We start from the raw sequence: 16776 nt of genomic DNA, 5'->3' as shown, positions 1-16776 counted from the left end.
TGCAGGCAGAGGAGGATCCTTGAGTTCTCCAGTGTGGTTGGAAGGGAGCCTGTCTTATAGTGACACTGTTACTTAGTGCTCTGTTGCTGCGAGAGAAGCTCCAGGTAAATCAACTTAGTGTCTCGGCCAGGGTTTTATTGCTGTGAGAAGACACCATGACCAAGGCAACTCTTATATAGGCAAACATTTCATTGGGGCTGGCTTGCAGTTTCAGAGGTTCAGTTTGTTATCGTCATGGCGGGAAGCATGGCAATGCGCAGGCAGACATGGTTGTTGGAGCAGCCGAGAGTTCTACATCTTGATCCAAAAGCAGCCAGGAGGACCCTGTCTCCTCTAGGCAGGAAGAGGGGAGGATCTCTTTCACAATGGGCAGAGCTTGAGCATAGGATCTCAAAGCCTACTCCCACAGTGATGTACTTCCTCCAACAAGGCCACACCTCCTAATAGTGCCTCTTCCTATGGGCCAAGCGTATCCAAACCACCACAGTGAGAAAGAGTGATTAATCTGGCTCATGGTTTCAGAGGTTCCCATCCCCCAATTTCCCCTACCAGGCTCCACTTCCTGCAACGTCCTAACTCCTCCACTAGGTCCCACCTCCTAAATGTTCCACCATCTCCTAAGTGTTCCACCACCTCCCAAAGCATGATGGATAGGGACTTGCATTAGTACATGGATATCTGGGGGCGGTGGGGGGACATTTTCCAGATCTGAACTACAGCAGATAGGATCAGTGATCACTTCCAGAGGAGCAAAAAGCCTGTGGCCTCCTTGGCCCGGGAAGGGGATATACAAAAAAAAACAATGCAAGCCTTAAACTGTTATAAGTACTCCCTTACATTGTCCAGAGACTCCCACCTGTGCAGGAAGAGCTCAGCCTATGGGTGAGGCAGGATCTCCCATTAACAAGTAGGTTCTAGAGTCCCACTACAGATGAGAAGTCTGAGAGGCCTCGTGCGCACACAAGACCTCTGAGGGAGAAGAAAGAGCAAGTGTGATCAGAGTCATTAACCGGACATTTCCTCCGCATCACTGGTGAGGAAGATAAGTTAATAGAGGCAGGCGCCACGGCAAGTTAGGTTGGAAGCTTTTCCTAATTACTAGAGGAGCTCTTTCCCGGTGGATAATGGTGTCTGTGGATGCTTTACTGCTGTGGACTGCAGGGTTGGGAAGCCCTTCCTGCTCTGCTGCAAAGTCCCTCCTGTATGACCCACTCTGTGTATCCTGCTGAAGTGTATGTGGGGGACGCACTGTCCTCTGTGGCAGATGAAGAGTGATGTGTAGATGTCCCCACAGCCAAGTGGTTGAGGCCTGGCTCTTATGTGGGAAGACGTTATAGGTCTCTGGGGTGGTGGGTCCTAGCTGGAGGAAGTTAGCTCGTTGGGGATAGGACCTGGTGGAAGAAAATTAGGTACCAGCCCAGACACTGCACCATACTGTATGTGCCCCCCCCCCCAACTCATGCCTACAGGAACCTGAGAATATGACTGTGACCATCCCTGCCCTCAGGGATCATAAGCCAATATTGGTTCAAGAGGGCAAAGGGAACAGAGACTATGGACAGGGTGGGGGTGGGGGTGGGGGATGGGGTGAGGATGGGGGTTTGGAAGCCTTGTGTGTACATACAGATGACACTGGGACCAGCTGTTAGGAGGTAGATATCAACGTTACCTGGGGGCAATTCAATGATTATATAGCTTTGGGGACAGGGTGGGGTCAGAATATCGAGGATGGGCAAAGGTCATTGACTGAAGGCTTAAGGTACTGAAAGACCTCATTAGCATAGCGAGGCAGTCCAGAAATCACAGGTGCTGGCTGAATGGGTTCTATCTTCTATCGGGAGAAAGGAAGTAGAACCTGTAATCTTAACCAAGGTGACCTGACATTCTGCAGGTAGAGGTGTGTGGTGGTTAAGGTCAGAGAAGGGGAAGCCCTGCTAGTGAAGGAAGTCCTTATGGGCTGAGCCCAGAAGGCTGTCAGGACAATGGTAGACTTTGACCTTAATTAGCAGGGCAACCTATGACCTCAGTGGGAGCAGAGACTTTAGAGACGGGTTATCTTTAAGATGGGGTCACACTAGTGACAGGCCAATTTCAATGACGGGTATCCTAAGACTTGGACCCAAAGCCACATAGGCAGAAGGTAGACAGCCATGTGACAAGGGAGATACTATGTGGGACATTTTGGCTGTAACAGTGTGGCTAAAAGCCACACAAAGCCAGAGAGTGACAGATCCCTGCTGAGGCCCCCAAGAGCACAGTGCTGGATACTGCTGAGTGCTGGGGATGGCTGCCCTTCACAGTCAACATCGCTGACTACTCTAAGACATCACCCAGGTAATTCAGACTGTTTGGTCTGTGTTTGCAGATGGGTGCCCTCCTCAAGTGACAGCAACCATGACAGGAACTCATCATCACCAGGCAGTGACAACTAATAAAACCATTCAAGTCTCTGAGGACTTTCTCTCTCTCTCTCTCTCTCTCTCTCTCTCTCTCTCTCTCTCTCATATTTATTTTTTTGAGACAGGGTTTCTCTATGTAGCCCTTGCTGTCCTAGAACTCACTTTGTAGACCAGGCTGGCCTCGAACTCAGAAATCCGCCTGCCTCTGCTTCCCCAGTGCTGGGATTAAAGGTGTGCGCCACCACTACTGCCCCGCTCTTTCTTTTATTTTTTTTTTTGACATGGTCTTACCATGTAACTGTCTCCCAAGTACTGGGATTAAAGACTTCACCTAAAAGTCTTATTTACTAAAATGAAGTTTTGAATTTCTGTGACATGGAATTTAGAATATTTTGACTGTTATTAGGCATGAAAGTAAGTTTTCAACTAGATATGTCTTTAGATATCTGCTTACTTAATTCCAAAATTAAAAGTGTATCCAGGGGCTAGAGATATGGCTCAGCGGTTAAGAGCACTGACTGTTCTTCCAGAGGTCCTGAGTTCAATTCCCAGCAACCACGTGGTGGCTCAGAACCATCTGAAATGGGATTCAATGCCCTCTTCAGGTGTGTCTGAAGATGCAACAGTGTACTCATATTTAAAAAAAAAAAAAAAAAAAAAAAAAAAAGAGTATCCAGGGTCTAGAAAGATGACTCGGGGGTTAAGAACACTAGCTGCTCTTGCAGAAGACCCAAATTCCATTCCTAGCACCCACATGGTGGCTCACACTGTCTGTATTCCAGTTTTAGGGGACCTGATGCCCTCCAGTGGCCTCTGAGTGCATCAGGCACTCACATACATGCAAGCATAACACCCATACACATTAAAAACAAACAAAAAAAGGGAATCCAGGGGGCTGATTCATATCTGTAATCCCCACACATAAGCTATAAAGAAAAGCAGGATTGCTATGAGTCCAAGGCCAGCCAGGGCTATGGAGTAAGACTGTATTTCCAAAAAACCAAAATAAGTCCTAAGAAAAACTGTTGTGTGTAAGATCTTTAGACATTTAAGCGCCAAGGAACCAGCAAGGGCAGGTTACTCAGAGTGAATCTCAACCATGCACAGCACAGCGGAGGGCAGAGCAGATGCAGGGAGCACGGTTTCCAGATGCTCAGCCAACACAGCGGGATGAGGAGGCTACAGCCAGGAGGACCCGCACTGCTGAGTCAGGAGACAGAAAGCACGGGCAGAACCAAAGCTGATGGCTCCTGGCAGCAGCTCAGGGCCATGGTGCCCAGCTCCAGCCTCATATGGCGTTCACTGCATCTCTCTGTGTGCTGTGGATCAGAGGGAGCCTGTTTCCTAGTTTAAAATGTTTCTCCACGTGAAGTTTGCTACGGTACACGTGCAGAGGGCAACTTGTGAGAGTTCTCTCCTTCTACCGGGCAGGTCTCAAGGATGGAACTTGGGTCTTTAGGCTTGGTGCTCCGTGTGTTCCTAGGTTCGCACATCTTGCTCGGTTGCTAACGTCCGTGGTGACATAGGAGGGAGGAGAGATCTCTAAGTGCTGGCTGTAGCATTGATGGGGTCTAAAGTGTCACAGGAGAGCTTGAGACGTGAAGGCGTCCCTTCTAATTTACAGTGAACTGGCTGCCCTTCATCTTCTATAAGCAAACCCAAGATGAGCTGATGCCAACCAGAGAACTGTGGGAACTGTGCCCAGGCCTGGCACACTTTCGCTTGGCGTATGCTGTGAACAACACTATTATTATCCCAGCTTCATAGTAAGAGAAACTAGAGTCTCTCATCCACTCTGCCAGGGTGTTGGATTCGAACCCAGGGCCAGGGCTGGATTGCCCTTCGTTAGTGAAAAGGCTTTTGTTTTTGTTTGTTTGTTTGTTTCAAGGAAACATTTCACCTCAAACTTAATAGACTAGGGAGAGCACGCTTCTGTCGGCCACTGTGGACTTATGTAAATCAGTCTATTAACTAACAGGCTGAAAGTCTGCCCTCGGTTTGTTTATTCTGGAAATCTATTTTAGGTGCTGAACACCATTCCGTTCAGCAAAGGTGGGAACAAAGGCTTGCTGAAGTCATTTACCTGCTACTTCTTTATTTTTTCTGAGTCACGCTTTGCCCGCTGCTGCTTCGTTTCAAGGCTGTTTAGGTGGGGAAGAGGAGTCCTCAGCACCGTGGTTTAGAGCGTTTGCTGCTCTTGAAGAGGACCTTCCTCCAGCTCCCACCCCGTCACCCCACCCTGTATTGGCAGTCCACAGTCAGTCGTCTGTAACTCCAGGCCCGGGGGATCTGACGCCCTCTTCTGGCCTCCGTATGCACCTGAGAGTGCCTGCATACAGACACACAGACACAGAGAAAGAAAAAAGGCAAGAGAAAATGTTTACGACTTGGGTATGATGGCGTACACCTGAGGCAGGACGGTCATGGATTTGAGGTCTGAGCCACAGAGTGAGATTCCGTCTTCCAAAGGAACAAAACCTGCAGCTACTGAAAATGTGACTTTTTTCCCCGCCTGAGGCAAGAAGAGAAGCCCTCTTGAAGACGCTGGGCAGCAAGCAGTCTGGCCTAGGGTAAGAATCTGGCCAGGTCCCAGGGAAAGGAACCCCCCCTCCCCAACACACCTCCCCTCCCCCTTGATGTCTGCTGGCCCTGCGCACCTTCAACAGCAACTCCCCAGCCAGGTTGGTCCTCCTGAGCCTTTTCTACCCACTGACCCCTGTCTCTGCTCCCCAGTCACTTCCACAGGATCCTAAGGGATTGAGTTTGGACCTTATCACAATGGCGCAAAATAGAATCATCTTGGGCTTTAACCAGCCTCGGGGTGATGCTTTTCTGTAACAGGAAACACAAGCAAGATAACTCCCAGAAACATGTAATGCAAAGGTCTTTTTCTTTAAAAAAAAAAAAATCAAACTTCAAAATAAGAACACTCAGAGAACATTCCAGAACAAGCCTTCTTTCCTCTCCTGAGAATGTCTTGTCCACTCCCTCAGGGTTCATAGCTCGTCTTCTGTCATTCTTCTATGTGATCCCCGGTGTACACCCTGACATCTCCCAAATGGGCGTGGTGGGGGGTTCTCTGCCTTCCGAGGTCCCCCATGCGGGGCCCCAGGGCCAGCGCCATCCCACAAGAATGCCGTCTGCATTCCTCAGCTCCGCACTCACACTTTTTCAGCCTCCCTAGACATATTTATGTTCCAGAACCTTCTGGATTCTTCCCCTCATTCCTGATATTACTGCTTTTTGAACGGTACCCACACCAGCTGCCACCCACCTGATGTCTCCTATTGTACCAGAGGCAGGCAGCCTTCCGTTTCTGTGCCGCCCCCAGTGCGTGGCACAATGCCTGGAGACCCAGTGGGTATTCGGTAAACACTGAGCAACGGAACAAACACTGCTGTTAAATACTACAGAACAAGAAACACCATGGGAGGGGCGGAGGGGGGGGGGATCTTAAGACTCACTTCCTGCAAGAACATTGTGTTTCTTTGCAGGCGCAAGAGCGTAAATCCTACAAAGTGCACCAGCGCCTCCTGGTGGCTGCATGGGGCAGTGCCATGACACTCGGAAGCTGGGTGGTGAAAGGGGTGGCAAGGGAGCAGCGACAACATTAGCTGGGTGACAGGAACTATGGACACCACAGGGGAATCTGATCAGATCTCTTACATTTATGTTAAAAGAGATATTACTACCACACACAGCTCAATACGATGCCATTCATATAACATTTTAACAGGAAAGACTAGGGCATGGTTGGCTAGAGGTCAATCTGGTAAATTTGTCTGTGGCACAGACAAATGACTTTGGCTTTTTTTTTTTTTTTTTTTTTTTTTTTTGGTTTTTCAAGACAGGGTTTCTCTGTATAGCCCTGGCTGTCCTGGAACTCACTTTGTAGACCAGGCTGGCCTTGAACTCAGAAATCCGCCTGCCTCTGCCTTCCAAGTGCTGGGATTAAAGGCGTGAGCCACCACGCCCGGCAAATGATTTTTTTTCTTTTCTTTTTTTGTTTTTTGTTTTTTTTGTTTTTTGTTTTTTTTTTTTTTTTCAAGACAGGGTTTCTCTGATTAGTTCTGGCTGTCCTGGAACTCACTTTGTAGACCAGACTGGCCTCGAACTGAGAAATCCGCCTGCCTCTGCCTCCCGAGTGCTGGGATTAAAGGTGTACGCCACCACGCCTGGCTTTTTTTGTTTGTTTGTTTGTTTTCGAGACAGGGTTTCTTTGTGTAGCCCTGGCTGTCCTGGCACTCACTTTGTAGACCAGGCTGGCCTCGAACTCAGAAATCCGCCTGCCTCTGCCTCCCAAGTGCTGGGATTAAAGGCGTGCGCCACCACCACCGGGCGACTTTGGCTTTTTAAAATTACATTTTATTTAGCGTGTGTGTGTGTACTACAGATGCATGTGTGCACATGTGCCACAGTGCATGTGTGTAAGGCAGGGGACACTCTGTGAAAGTCAGTTCTCTGCTTCCACCATGTCCGCCCCAGAGATGGAGCTGACATCATCAGGCTTGGCAGCAGCATTCTTCACCTGCTGACCCATCTGGACAGCCGGAGACGTCTTAACACAATGAATACAGTACTTAAAATCTGTGTGTTTCATTGCTTGTAGATTTCACACGGAAAGAGAAAATGAAGAAATGCCGAGGCACCTGTGCTGACGCATCTGTGGGGAAGTGGCTGATGTCTGCGTCTAACTCAGAAAGGCAAGACCCGCCCCCTGCCCCGAGACTGAGTAGCAGAGGCAAAGATGGGGAGGTTAGCATAAAGGTGTAGTAAATACTCATTGCAGAACCAGGAACCAGATAGACCAACGTTCTCAGTAAAGCTCCTCAGCTTGTCCTGACTTTTTCCTTTTCTTTTCGCATTGTTTTTGGTGTTGTTGTTGTTGTTTTTGTTTTTGTTTGTTTGCGTGCTTGAGACAAGGTTCCTCTGTGTAGCCCAGGCAGTCCTGGACTCACTTTATAGACCAAATTGGCCTCAAACTCAGAGATTAGCCTGCCTCTGCTTCCTTGAGTGCTGGGATTAAAAGCGTGTGTGTCGTCCCCGTCCCCGTCCCCCGTCCCCCCCCCCCCCCCGCCGCCCAAGGTGGGCTCTTAGCTTGACATTTGTGATGGCTTTGTGCCAAAACTTTATGGGGAAGCCATGGGGGAAGAACTGAATCCAGGCTTGGTATTTGGCGACAGACGGGATTGTGATGTCATATTTGTGAGCTTGCCGGTGCTGTGTCGGTAAGAACATGGTTTTAATTTTAGATCAGCACATTTGAGTATTTAGAGATGTCTTAGCAGGTCTAAGCTACACTTCACACTACTCTGAGAAAGAATGGGGAGTTAAGCTGGATGGTAGGAGTGTCACATGCCTGTCATCCTAACACTAGTGAGATGGAGGCAAGAGGAGGCCCTCCAAGTCAAGGCCAGCTTAGGCTACAGAGTGAGAAGCTGTCTTTAAAATGAGAAAGAAGAATCCAGGACACGTTCACATTTGCCCATCCATGTGGCGCAGGCTGAACACCAACTGAGCCATTTCCTCTTTAAAAGAACATACAGAGGAAAGGAAACAGCCTTTCCGGGGCCCAACTCCTGCAGGGCACACTCTGACCATCCTTACAGTTTCCTCTTTAGAATTCTATCTGGGCCGGAGAGATAGCTCAGTGCATGATAGGTACAGTATGTGGACTGCAAAGGCGAGGGATTGGGTTCAAATCCCTCAATTCCATATAAAGTCAGGTACCACAGCATGCCTCTATAAAGCCAGCACCCCTAGGGGAACATTCTCTCTCACACATGAGATATTTTTTTTTCAGTTATCTCTATGGGAAACAGGTTGTGAGCATCCCATCAGAAGGGAGATACAGAGGAGTGAACGAGCAGGTAAGAGACTGCGGAAGTGCACAGGGCAGCGGAGGGTTCAGGGAGGATGGGGAACTGGGAAGGCGGCAGTTTACTAAGGTTCCAGACAGCTCGGCAGACTCCCACCCCTGCCAGGTGCTGCCTCCAAACCTAACTCCGAATCTGAATCCACACTGCATCCCGCTAATGGCAAGCTGATGCTCTCCATCATCATCACCATCACCATCATCACCATCATCCTCCTCCTCATGTGCCCTGGTGCCACAGCCACCTGTGCGCTGGCTGGCTAGCTGTCAGTTTAGCCTCCATGGTCTAAAAGTTTGAGCTCCATCCTGGTCTCCAGCCCCTCTGGCCAGGACAGGTCCTGTCTGCCTGATGGAATCCTGTTAGAAATATCGGCACAATCTCTGGCAAGACACCTGGCCCCAGCTGTAGGACCCAAGGTGGCTTGGAGCCCTGGGGCCCGCGTCTACTCAGAGAGATGTCCTGACATACCTCTTATCCTTCGTGCACAAGTGTCAGGACGCCCTACACTTGAGCTGTCCTCGGATGAGAGTTGTGGTCACAGGATCCACACAAAGGGAGTCCCTTACGGCTCCTCCCCCCCAACATTGCTTAGCCCTGCCTCCCAAACCCCAGTGATATCCACGGCTTTGCATTTCCACGGAGAGATGCTATAATGCCATGCTGCAAGTCTTCTGGAACACAAGGTCCTTGGAACAAGAGGCACACTGGGAGGCTGTGAGTAATTCAAGCATCCAGCATCCCGGGTCCTGCTTCAGGTTCAGTGAGTCAGATCTTCAGGGGCCGGGAACTGAGAGTCCCTAGAAGGATGTATATTGACCATTTCCTTGGAACCAGTCATACCTTCTCACTGTACCCATCAGCAAGCGCCCACACATCCCTTAAAGCCTTCTCTGAGAGAGCTCTCAAGGCTCTCTGGCTCTCGACAGGATTCCTCCCTCTCCCCTCTGAAGCCCTTGGTTTGTATTATTTCTATGGCGGTGGTGGTTACTGATATCCATTTGTGCATCTTTCTTTTCCCGCAGGGTAAGCCTATGGAACAAGGAAGGGGCCTTTCTTCTCAGCACTTCAGCACCTCACTGAGTACCGCTCAATTCTTGGAAATCTCCACCAGGAAATGAAGGCCCAGGTCACAGCAGGCTGGAGGATTGCGGGGGGGGGGGGGGGGGCGTGCAGGGGGTGTGGGGAGGGGGGGTGTGCAGGGGGGGTGGGGGGGTGGGGGGGTGGGGGGGAGGTGGGGGGGCGTGCAGGGGGGGTGGAGTGCGAGGCTGGATTTTAGTCAGTCTCGCCTCTCACTCTGAAGCGCAGGGAATGTTCTTCCCCCTAGCTGGCCTTCCTCCGCCTGTTTCTTCTGCCATTGGTGGAAGAATGCTACTCAAGCAGAGACCTTAGGCTCCACCCCAAACAGGGACCAAGACTCCACACACTGCAGCCTGCAGAAAAGCCCTGTCTGACCACCAGACGCTGGAACTTTCCCTGGCCACACTGCAGTTGCTCTCTAAGCTAAGGAAGCACGGGGTCTTCTCTTCTGGTCTTCTTGGTCAGCTCGACATCTGGTCATCAAGGAGGCAGTCAGGAAAGAGACAGAAGAACCATCTCAACTTTGCTGGAACACATACTTGGGCCTTTTAAAGCCAAAAGGAATGACCGTCATGTCTGGAGAGATGGCTCCAGTGGCTCAGTTAGGTTCCCAGAACCCACACGGAGTACCTCACAAACGCCTGTAACTCCAGCTCCAAGGAATTACTGGGTATGGTGGGACATGCTGGAGGCCTAGAGGTTCCAGAGGCCGAATAAGCCAGGAGGATTGCTTTAAGTGTGAGGCCAAGCCTGGGCCACACAGCGAGAACATCCCACCGAGCTGCAGCCCCGAGTCGGTCTCAAGGTGGAGGGATCGACGCCTTCTCACTGTACCTGAAGGGACAGCACCCCACCTTTGCCTCAGCCTCTCCCACCATGTGACACCCTGTCAGCTCTGTCTTGTGCAATGCGGCCCTCTGCCCATTTGTAGTGTTCGTATTTAACTCTGCCACAGTAACCACGGGCATTTCCAGGCTGTTGTTTGGTCTTGAACCAGACAGACCCTAAAGAAGACAACGTCAATACTTGGCAAAATAGGACATCAGGGGCAAAGTCTTTTATAACCTCAGACCTGTTTACTTCATAATACACAATAAAAAAAATAAATAAACACTCTCAAAGAGTTCTTTGTGTTTGAAAAGTTCCCCAAGTACTGAGAGAGTATGAACTCCCTATGTGTGATGGCCACACAGGGGCACCTATGTGAGCCTAAAGCCTCCAGATTTCTACTTCCCATACCGGAAAATGAAAACGACCCCCAGGCTGCCTGTCTTCCTTCATGATTAGCTCATGGGCTACCAGCTCATTCATTATTTTACCCCAAACTAAATAACGTCAATAAAACACTGTTACTGTTTTCAACTAACACACCTACTTCATTATTCCCTCACTTGTGGGGATCGTTCCAGCCCTTGAATAATCAGCCTGTATATTAATATTCAAGCATGGATTAAACCCATGCCAAAATCCAGAGGCGATTACCAGAGGGGCCAGAGGACCTTGTGAGCCCACCAAGTCTTCTGAGCATCCTTTGCAAAAGGGTCCGGGAGAGAAGAATGAAGGAAGAGAGCCTGGCTGGTATGCTACTCAGGAGAGGAATCTAAGACAGAGGATGAGAAGCTGGCCCAGCTGGCAACACGCTTGCTGAATGAGCGTGAAGACCTGAGTTCAGATCCCCAGGATCCATGTAAACATCTGGGTTTGGTCTGCAATTGCAGTGCTGGAGAGGGAGACACAGGTAGACCCCTAGAGCTCCCTGGCCGGCCAGCCTAGCGTAGTTAGTGAGCACCTGTTCCAGTGAGAGCCTGTCTCAGAAAGCAAGGTAGAGAGGAATAAAGGGAGATGCTCAAAGCTGAGGTTTCACTGAGCGGTGGTGGCACGCCTTTAGTCCCAGCACTTGGGAGGCAGGAGCAGGAGCAGGGGCAGGGGCAGGGGCAGGGGCGGGGGCGGGGGCGGGGGAGGGGCAGGGGCAGGGGCAGGGGCAAGGGCAGGGGCGGGGGAGGGGCAGGGAGATATCTGAGTTCGAGGCTAGCCTGTTCTACAGAGTGAGTTCCAGGACAGCCAGGGCTACACAGAGAAAGCCTGTCTTTTTTTTTTTTTTTCTTTTCTTTTTTTTTTTTTTTTTTTTTTTTTGAGACAGGGTTTCTCGAACTCAGAAATCTGCCTGCCTCTGCCTCCCAAGTGCTGAGATTAAAGGTGTGCACCACCACTGCCCGGCTTGAAACCCTGTCTTGAAAAACAAAACAAAACAAAAATCTGAGGTTTCTGCATGCATGCACACATATAACCATGCCTAACAGACAATATACACACTTGCACATGAGCACGTGCACACACACACACACACACACACACACACACACACACACACACACACACATTTAAAAAACCTAACTCAAGTAATTTACTGCCAGTCCCCCATGACAGCGGGCCCTCAAGCCTCACACCTGCCTTGCACCGGTAGTCCTGATAACAACCTAGAATTTCTTGAGCGTCTTGAAGCCTGACTCACAGTTTGTGGAGACGGACACATGGAAAAGAACTGTTCCGTGGCCCTTCCTGCTGCTTGGTGACTCAAAACACCTCAACTGACATGATGCTGCAGCATCCGGGAACCCAGGAAGGACCTGGAGGTGCTGACCTGTCACGGCTTCTGGGGGATAAGCAAGTTAATGTTAAAGATGCTGGGGATGGAAACAAGCCCTGGCCTCAGTCTCTTAGCAATGCCTGGTAAACATTTCCCTGGATGCTAAGTGTTTCCTGTAGAAGAAGCCCTCTGCACACTGTGAACACTGCATAGGGCCTGTCTTGCCCTTGAATCTCGCCAAAAGTGGTCCTGGTCTGGGCCTCATGCAGAACTTTTAGGGGCATCTTCATCCCATCTCACAATATCCCAGGCCCGGAGATTCCTGGCCAGGCTGGCACCCAGGACCTTCTTGGCCCTGGTCTCCATATTGCCTTCTTCCCAGTGGGGGCTGTCTATGCAGTCAAGCCCAGGCCTTCAAGGTTAGCCACAGTGGTGTGTGGGAGAAGCTGGCCAGAGCTCAGGCTGTGGTGTGGGGAGGCCACAGAAGCTGGGATGGAAAGGCCACGCACACAGCACATGCACACATTTGGGATACTCTATAGTCAGAGCCCTCCAGGGCATTGTGCAGGGGCCAACACAGTGAATGTTTACAGTACTTCACCATCAGTCACTTTGTCTACTTGATTTGTAAACTAATAGAGTAGACCTATGGGTGAGGGTCATTTGTACACTTCCCTGGGTCCTCAGCCTGCCAGGAGCCAACTAGAGACTAGGAGACTAGAGACTAGGAGAGAGCTAGAGACATGAAAGGGTACTGGTTTCTTCTCCTTTCCCTCCGTCCCTCCGTCCCTCCCTTCCTCTCTTCCTCCTCCCTCCCTCCCTCCTTCCCTCCCTTCCTTCCTTCTTCCTTCCTTCCTTCCTCCCTTCCTCTCTTCCTTCCTTCCTCCCTTCCTTCCTTCCTTTTTAAAGATATATTTATTTTATGTGTATGAGTACACTGTAGCTGCCTTCAGAAGAGGGCATCAGATCTATGGTTGTGAGCCACCATGTGGTTGCTGGGAATTGAACTCAGAACCTCTGGAAGAACAGTCAGTGCTCTTAGCCACTAAGCCATCTCTCCCGTCCAGGAACTGGCTTCTTTTTTTTTTTTTTCCTCTTTTCTTTTCTTTTCTTTTCTTTTCTTTTCTTTTCTTTTCTTTTCTCTTCTCTTCTTTCTTCCTCTCTTTCTCTTTCTCTCTCTCTCTCCCCCTCCCTCCCTTCTTCCCTCCCTCCCTCCCTCTCTCTCTTTCTTTCTTTCTTTTTTATTTTTATTTTGTTTTTTCAAGACAGGGTTTCTCTGTATAGCCCTGGCTGTCCTGGAACTCACTTTGTAGACCAGGCTGACCTCGAACTCAGAAATCTGCCTGCCTCTGCCTCCCAAGTGTTGGGGTTAAAGTCATGCGCCACCACTGTCCAGCTGGGAACTGGTTTCTTAAGAGCTCCTGAACTACAGTCCTCAGATAAACATACCTATGGAGCATTTTTTAAATAAAATATCATTTTAAGTAAGAATAAGAAGTGATAGGAAAAGAATGAAAGCCAGCACTTTCCCCTGGTCACCTGCTTAAAAAGAAGTCCATGGAGATTGGTAGCGAGGTAGTTAGGAACTGTGCACCAGGCCTTCTGGCTTTGAAGTCAGTTCTACCAAAGATGAAGGCGAGCTTCCCGCTACACAGCTGATAGACATGTGGGTGCAGATACGAGAGGGGCTCTAGAGTAGCCTGTCACAGCCTAGAGGCTGGCAACTCCCAGGGTCTCTAGGCAGGGCTCTGCCTGCGCCTAATTGCCTTGCCAGGGACAAGCACCTGGCCTGTGACCTCAGTCACAGCCTGTCAATATTTGCTTTCAGAGAACTGGAAGTGACTCCCTGCTCTGGCAGGGCTTGGCTCCCTGCAAAGAAAGGTCAGCCCATCCTGTCTTGGCTGTCACTCTGGGGCCTTCAACTAAGGGGTTCTCAGGAATCATTCTGGGGTCACTGCCAGGTCAAGGATACTGCAAACCTCTGCCAACATCCACTGTCCCTGTGCTCCCAGCCACGGCCTCAGCTGTTAAGGCCACCTGGGTCAGTCACCGGGGACAGCCAGCTCTGATGAGCAAGTGACAGCATTTCTATAAGATCCAATATCACAAGTGCCATCCTGTTGGGGGGGGGCAGGAAGTGACGGCTAAGCTAGCCAAGCCCTCACCCCTGACCAGGCTGCAAGCGAAGGATCTTGCCTGCTTAGCTGATGCTTGCCTCACATTCTGGAAAATACCATGCTTTGCCCTGTGGCACAGGTTGAGGACATGGAGGCTCAGAGAGGTAAAGGAACTGACTCCAGGCCCCACAGCTGCATCAAGGAGCCTGGGTTCCCAGTGTCCCACTATGGACCTATGGAGTAAAACTGGATCTTTGTGAGGAACAAGCCCATTTTGTTCCCGCCCCCGCCCCCCCCCCACCCCACCCCTCTACAGTCTGGTGCTGCCTTCCCACAAGCTGAGTAGTTGCTCACTCACTGCACGGACACAGGCTCCCTGAGGACGTTGAGGCTCCCAGCTTCAGGGCAAGTTTCTAAGTGCTAGATGGTCCATCTTCTCCTCCCACAAAGCCTTTTGAAGCCTCTGGGAAGGGCGGGGCTGTCACGTAAATGAGTCTGGTTCACAAGGAATCATTTTAACCTAAGTGTGGGCATGTCTGAGCTCCAAAGTTAACCTCAGGGGACGGGTGCCGGCATCCCTAGGCTTGTGCAGAGACTGAGCTGAGATGGGTAGGGATGAGAGATGGGAAGACGGACACACAGAATGAGAGAGAGAGAGAGAGAGAGAGAGAGAGAGACAGAGACAGAGACAGAGACAGAGACAGAGAGACAGAGAGGACCTGTGGTGAGGAGGGTATGGGCAGAGTGGCTCTATCTCTACCCTGAAGAAGTCAAGAGAAAGGGAGAGGAGGGAGATGGATCTAGAGGGAAAAAAGCAAGAGTCCAAGATGGATTTGGGGCCTCAGCAACACTCATTGGTAAAGGAGGTGCTTTACCCACTCAGAGGCCAGCCATAGGGCTATGACCTGATCCTCTGACATAGACTGGCCAGATGCCTTAGCAGATAGACACCTGGCACCCAGTCTGACAAGCTGAGATGGACTCCAGGGACACTCAGAAAACTAATCCTTGGAGGCCTTTGGAGATGCAGACTGGGCTAGGGTTCCTTTGAACTCTGCGGGCCTATGCGACTGACTTCCTCCGAGACCACAGAGGCCCTGCAGTGAGGATTCCATTAGCCATTAGATCCTAGCAGAGCCCAGCCTTGCTCTGAGCACCATTTATTCTGTCTGCTAGGGTCACCTGGTTAGAGGATGGTGGGACACCGACAACCCTGAAGCCGGCTCTGTGGGTGGCTGCTGCCATTCCTACTTAGCCCTGACAGTTCTGATGAATAGCAAGGCCGCCCTCCGATCACAGGGGTCACCTCTGCCTCAGCTGCCCAGAAATGGCTATTCCAGTGCATAGCCTCAGAAGCCAGTTTTTTTTCCCCCCAGAGCTTTCTACAGAAACACCTCCTCCCTTCTTGATATGCTCTGCATTCTCTTCCCAAGCCTCAGATGGTGGGCACATCTTGGCTTTTACCTGGTGCTGAGGCTTCAACTGTGATCTGCACGCTTACAAAGCAAGCATTTTACCGACGGAACCATCTCTCCAGCCCTTAGGTGGGATTTGGGTTTTAGTAAATATCCCAGTAGTTTTAGCTGTTTATCATTCAGTCTTCACTATATTAGAGAATGCAACCCAGTGGCATTTCTATGTCCTGGTGTCTGGTAATGACCAGTCCTTTGGATTGTCCAGGGTTCTCTTAGTAGTTCATACATGGCTGATAGAACCAAGGTGTGTTCATAGTGCCACACAGTGAGGTCCTTCTGAGATGACAACATTCCCTGCTATGAGCAGAGACAGCCTCTCTCACATCCTAAAATCCAAACTATCTTCATAGCTTCTTCGTTAGTGAAAGGTGCACACCATGTAGGCAAGGACCACTCTCACACACTAGTACATCCGGCCTTGTGCTGTTTTTGACAAGACCACTACCTGCTTTCTATTGGCACCCATCTCAGCCCGGCCTTTGTGTCTTTCTTTTTGGTGGTCTCCTGTGATTGGCATGCTTACATTCTGGAAGGGAGGTTTCTAATTTATTTTTAGGTTATCTGCAAACCATTCCATGTGTGTTGACTAAAACTACACTGGCAACCCTGCAAGCACAAGATCAATGGGTAGTTGAGTCTACCAGTGTCCAAAAGCAAGTGTGACACCATTACCTCAGGAGTCAAGTCACAAATCTCAGGCTTTTTCTCTGCAAGACCTTGGGAATAGGACTTAACTCTTAAGGACTCAGGGTTCACAGAGATGGGAGTGAACAGGGTTAAAAATAATGTCCGAGTTAAGTATGAGGCTCAAGATGGCTGTCATGAACAGTCAGACACCACTATGTGACAGGAACAGGTTTAAGACAAACCTTTATCACCACAGAAACACTATCTTTATTCTGTGGCCAGACCCGTCTTTCCGAGAACCGGGTCTTTTCCATACATATGCCAGGTTTTCCTGGAGCCATTCCAGCATGCACACACTTGGGTATGCAGAGACTGTTCCCAGCTTACCTGTGGCCTTGTGTAACATGCCATGTTATCTATCTTCCTTTTCTATTATAGCCCTCATCTTCCTGATGCAGTACAGTATGCCCCTATTTATTGTTAGTCAACTTCCTAATATTTTTTTAAAAATTAAATGTTTGTGTTAAATTGTGGGTAGGTTTGTGCATGTAAGCGAGGAGGCCCAGAGGCCTCAGATCCCTTGGAACTATTGTTCCAGGAAGTAACTGAGCCATCTCA

At 50.0% G+C, this 16776-nt stretch overlaps 2 long non-coding RNA genes across 4 annotated transcripts; one reads left to right on the top strand and one right to left on the bottom strand.

Moving 5' to 3' along the window:
• Positions 1–243: 243 nt before the first annotated feature.
• Gm40320 lies at positions 244–6215 on the bottom strand. 2 transcript variants are annotated; one of them, XR_001784958.2, is made up of 3 exons: positions 5674–6215; positions 4483–4728; positions 244–333 (listed from the first exon to the last, which is right to left on the bottom strand). It is a non-coding gene; the product is annotated as a predicted gene, 40320 (long non-coding RNA). The 2 variants fall into 2 exon arrangements; XR_868503.3 differs by lacking the exon at positions 244–333 and having other exon boundaries at positions 4475–4728.
• Positions 6216–8183: 1968 nt separating this feature from the next.
• On the top strand, positions 8184–10449 carry Gm32449. 2 transcript variants are annotated; one of them, XR_001784956.2, is made up of 3 exons: positions 8184–8989; positions 9298–9401; positions 9600–10449. It is a non-coding gene; the product is annotated as a predicted gene, 32449 (long non-coding RNA). The 2 variants fall into 2 exon arrangements; XR_001784957.2 differs by having other exon boundaries at positions 8206–8269; positions 8384–9401.
• The last annotated feature ends 6327 nt before the right edge of the window (positions 10450–16776 follow it).

The sequence above is a fragment of the Mus musculus genome, chromosome 5 (assembly GCF_000001635.26).
Source record: "Mus musculus strain C57BL/6J chromosome 5, GRCm38.p6 C57BL/6J".
Classification (NCBI taxonomy): domain Eukaryota; kingdom Metazoa; phylum Chordata; class Mammalia; order Rodentia; family Muridae; genus Mus; species Mus musculus.
This window is presented reverse-complemented; position numbering and strand designations above follow the sequence as displayed.